This window comes from Armigeres subalbatus, chromosome 3, assembly GCF_024139115.2.
Source record: "Armigeres subalbatus isolate Guangzhou_Male chromosome 3, GZ_Asu_2, whole genome shotgun sequence".
NCBI lineage: Eukaryota > Metazoa > Arthropoda > Insecta > Diptera > Culicidae > Armigeres > Armigeres subalbatus.
The window spans coordinates 3,639,206-3,644,058 of NC_085141.1; the positions used below are offsets into that span (position 1 = coordinate 3,639,206).

Here is a 4,853-nt window from a genome sequence, read left to right on the forward strand (position 1 = left end):
GATTTTTCTCCAGAAACAGATCCAGATCCAGATACAGATTTTCTCCCAACTTTAGAAGTAGTGCGCTGGATTCGCCTAAAGATGCGCTAAACAACGCATCAATTAGTTCGACAGGTAAAATTTCGGAAAAAAGTTCGGTTCGGAAGTCCCGACTTCCGAATTCTAAGTTGGTGCTACACCGACAATACTGATTCTACGAGCAAGAACGGCCGATCATTTCCCGCTGTACCGTGGTGAGTATCTATCAAGGTATCTATAGTGTTATCATCATGATACTGGATCATTTTGATGTGGGATAAATCTTTCAACACGTAAAAAAAAAATTATAAATTAAAACCTTATAAGCAACAACCTATTCGAAAATATCAATACACTAATTCATTATGCCATCTGATGAATGATCCCATACACACAAAAAAAAAATCGTTGGTAGAACTAACAGAAACGTTGGTAAAATTAAGAAAATCAGTTAGTGATTTTCAGTAGAAAGTATAAGACTGTTGAATCTACAATTACAAAAATGTCACTTCAGAAAGATCTTTGACAAGTGCCAACTCTTTCAAAATAACATTTTACTCTCAAAACAAAATGTGCATTATACATTCGAATTAACTAGTAAACTTTCAAAACAACATGTTTTACTCATTGTAAATTTTACAAGTGTATTTTCAATTAAAATTTGCCAAAATAGATTACACTTGTTTAAAATTTGTTTATTTTGTCTTCATTTTATTGTGTCATTTTATTTATAGTACATTCATAAATATTGATAAAAATTGACAAATATTGTTATGGGTTTCATCCATCGGTGTTACTGGCTCGTTCTGAGTCAGTGGTGTATATTTACCCCGTCTTGTTCTAATCGTCTGATTGGCCAGCTGCCTTGTAAATATGTAACCGGAATACGGCTGCTGCCTTCGATGGAATGTACGTCCTCCAAAATCGGCTTTAATGCGACACTTTCTCGTCCTGGTTCAGTGTGATGATTGCTTCCAGTGCTACCGCTGTCTTGGTGGTCACGGGTGCTGTAACCATTCGACAATAAACACAATGGACAAAATGGTATCGATCGTGTTGATGTTCCATCCTGCAGAAAACGGTGGACGTCTTGCACGTTTAAGTTGTGGACCGTTGTTCGACACATCAAACCACTATATAGGGATCCGTTCGATGAGTTTGGTTTACGGTTCCCTGTTAGACCTTGCACAACATGCCAGCGGGGAAAAGCGGAGCTGTATTGGTTTTTTAGACGGGAGTTTCACTTCAGGTCTCCTGCTCACGATTCCTTGAGGGTAGTCGTTATGACGGCAAGAGATGACATCCTCGTAGTAGGTATTACCTCGTAGATCGTTTTCCTACACCGAAGAGTTTTGTTGTGCTCGCGGGTGACGGTTCTGTAATAAGCTGTGGTTTAAAATTGTGGGTATATGAGTGGATTAGATGAAATTTCTTACCGTTTGTGCGCCTATTTGCACTTCGTTGTCTTCATTGAACTTCGCCTCAGCAACAGATTGTCACGTCTTCCTTCTCGATTACTGCAGATCCGGATTTCGAGTAGTGTGCTGGTTTGTTTTCGCTGGAACTTGCAGACCGATTCACGTCCTCTTTGGCGGTACTCTTTTGCAGCAGCTGTGAATTGTTGTGCATATGCGACCAGTTTTTTTGACGAAAATAATACAGGTTGTTGAGTCATTTGAAATTGATTTCACTGCTGCCGAAGGAACAAAGCGGATTTATTAATTCGAACCGGACCCAACTTTAATTTATCGATTTTGGAAGGAACCGCGTTTTTGCAACAGTCACTGACAGATAGTTGTGGGCTGCCAGATCACATTATTTATCACTGTAAGTGTTGCCAAAAATGTAAAATTAAAGTTTTGTTTGATTATTTTTATAATTTTGTTTTGAGATCTATCACTGTAAAAATCACAATTTTAAACTGAACAAAAACTTTTAAATTTATCAATTTAGCATTGGACAGAAAAGTTTTAGCTCTTAAAAATACCAAATTTCCCATGTTTTCAAAATGAAATTAGAAAATGTCAGAATCCCAACTTTTTTTTTCTCTGTGTACCAAAAAGCAATAACATTCATAAGTTAATGAAAAGTATAAGTTTTGGAATGTATGTGCCTAGTAACATTATTGTTTTTTACGTGAAAGACCTTCAGGAAGGGGTCCCTTGATTTACACCGCCGAAGCAGTTCGTAGATTTTTTATTAACATGTATCCTTGTTCTTTTTCAGAAATTGAATTAAAAATATATTAACCATCACTGATGATTCAATATCGTTCGGCGACTATCATCGAGCTATATCACCAACGGGATACAATAAAAAATTAAACAGGTAACTTTTGTTTTTCTTCTCGGCTTATACTTTTTGTAAGCAACCTGACATGATCTTATAATTTACGTCTTCCACAGGAAAAAAATGCGAGCAGCATTAGTTACAGCGGCTTCAGTGAGTATAGCCGGTTGCATCATTGGCGACTGAAATCTACGTTTATGAATCCCGGTCTGAATAGCAGTTAACGCACTTAACAATACCACTAATAATTTTAATTTTAATTCGAACACAAATTGAACTAAAATCAAATTGAAATCATTTTGAAACAAAAATAAAATTGTATTAATTTTTTTTTTTTTTTCTAAATTTCAAATAAATTTTAATTGCATTAAATTGAAATTAATTTAAAATCAAATTGAAATTAAATTAAAGCTAAATTGAATTTAATTAAAACTATACAGTCGCGATTCGCTGGTTGGGCCACGACCTCGGCCCAACTAACGAATTCGGTTTTTTAGTTGGGTCAACTGACAGCCATTTGAACACGTGTATTTCGACGTGAACATCACAAATGATGTCCAGTGACGCCCAATCCCGTTTTTCGTGTTTACATTGAATTTTGACGTACGGTTGCTTTTTAGTTGGGCCATTGCCCAACCAGCGGAGACCCAACTAAAAAGTGACCCAAGTATTAAGATCCCAACCAGCGAATCCCGACTGTAGTAGAATTATCTTAAAAATATATTAAAAATGAAACAAAATTTAAATTTACTGATTACAAATAAAATTTAAAACTAAATTGAAATACCTAGTACCAATAAAATAAATTGTACAACATTAAATTGAATTGTATTTTTATTGTAATATTGAAGTCGAGATTGAAGTGAAATTTATTTAAAATCCCATTGTATTTCTACTGTAAAACAATAAAAAAAAATTGAGAAAAAACATTTGAAACACATTGTTTTCTATTGTTTTGGCCTTCGAAATCATCCCATTGAAGAACCGTTAAATCAATTGTTTTGCTCTGAATTTTGTATGAAAATTTTTCGATTTTTTTATTGTAAAGATACATAACAACCCCCCTTTTTTATTGTAAAAGTCCCATTTACCATTCATTTAATCGTGGAAAACAATTGTCTCTGATGTGATTTAGTTGTTAAAATTCCATTACATTCAATGGTAATTTCTATGTTTTACATGGTGATGTAACAGTAAAATTTATAATATTCTAATCATATTTTTTATCCGGGAGGTGATTGCCAGAGTAGGGACCAGTTCCTACGAACTAGCAGACGAGTCCGGAAAATCAATCGGAGTCTTCTCAGCGGCTGACTTGAAGCCCACCTAAAAGTAAACAAACAAAAATAACCACAAAGCATCTACTCTTCGACAAACTGAATGAGAAATTTGCAATTAATTTCATTCCACTTATCTGACAGAATAATCCAATAGGATTGTTTTGGATCCTGTTTTAGAATAATCGATCCAGCCATCACGATTCTAACAAGTGATTGTCTTCTTCGTAGACTCCACAAAATCCACCGGAGAATTCCAATTGATTCTTTTGAAATGCTGAAAGAGATCGAGACCAAACGAGGAGATTAGAATCAATAAGTACTTAGAGCTCTGAATTAGGAATATTTCGTGGAATTTGTCGAGTTTCTTACCGATCCTTGATTCCTGCTGATTTGTCTGTAGCGAATGTGAACAACAGTCACTAAGTTAGAAATTTGGATGGAACTCGCTGAGTGCGCACTCATCAATGACATTTATAGTATAGTCTTTTTCGCTTTCACGTGAGTGAAAGGGTAAACGAAAAAGAAATCATGGTTCAAATTCTGATTCATTCTGAAATTTCACTAGATGAAACATACAGTATTGAATAGTCAGTAACATTATTAATTACTTGAACGCATAAATAATTAACAATAAACATTTTCTTTTGGAGGGACGAGAGGGCAATGTAACCGATGGTTCCAAAATGATAATTTGCTGGCTCCACCACAAATCCTATATCCAACGCATTTACCCTATACTACACTTAACATACCAGTGAGTGACTGCTCTGAGAAACTCACTTAAGGTTTGACAGATGCAGCACTCACGCAGTTCAATTCCATTCAGTCCTTCTGATCGGTATTTATTGGTAGCGAGGTGGACGTGTTGCCAAAACAAACACTTGTAACAAAAAATATATGACAACTAGGGGTCGCTATTATATCAAGACAAGATGATATGCAAAGGTGGAGGAGTATATGAATGTCAAACCTCGTATTTTTGTCACGAAGTTTGCGCTCCAAAATTACACTTCTTAAATGTTATAAAAGCTCAGCCGCAACTGAGAAAATTTCTTTTCTGTCGAAATAATCAGACGAATTAGTAGTGCGCGCCGTGTGTAAAATTATAGTTTAAAGGTTTTGTTGAAATTATTTGTAAAATTGTGCTTATTAATCTAAAGATGTGTTTTTTGTAAATTTTGCAGTGTAAAATCCTACTTAGTCTAATAGTACGGATAAATTAAAAAAGTGCTAAAATCAAAAATAGTACGGTTAGTAAAACCACAT

At 35.0% G+C, this 4,853-nt stretch overlaps 1 long non-coding RNA gene across 1 annotated transcript; it reads left to right on the forward strand.

Annotated features, from left to right (window-relative positions):
* The first annotated feature begins 203 nt into the window (after positions 1-203).
* Positions 204-3,540, forward strand: LOC134220148 (uncharacterized). The gene is made up of 3 exons (XR_009981780.1): positions 204-233; positions 2,245-2,346; positions 2,424-3,540. It is a non-coding gene; the product is annotated as an uncharacterized LOC134220148 (long non-coding RNA).
* The last annotated feature ends 1,313 nt before the right edge of the window (positions 3,541-4,853 follow it).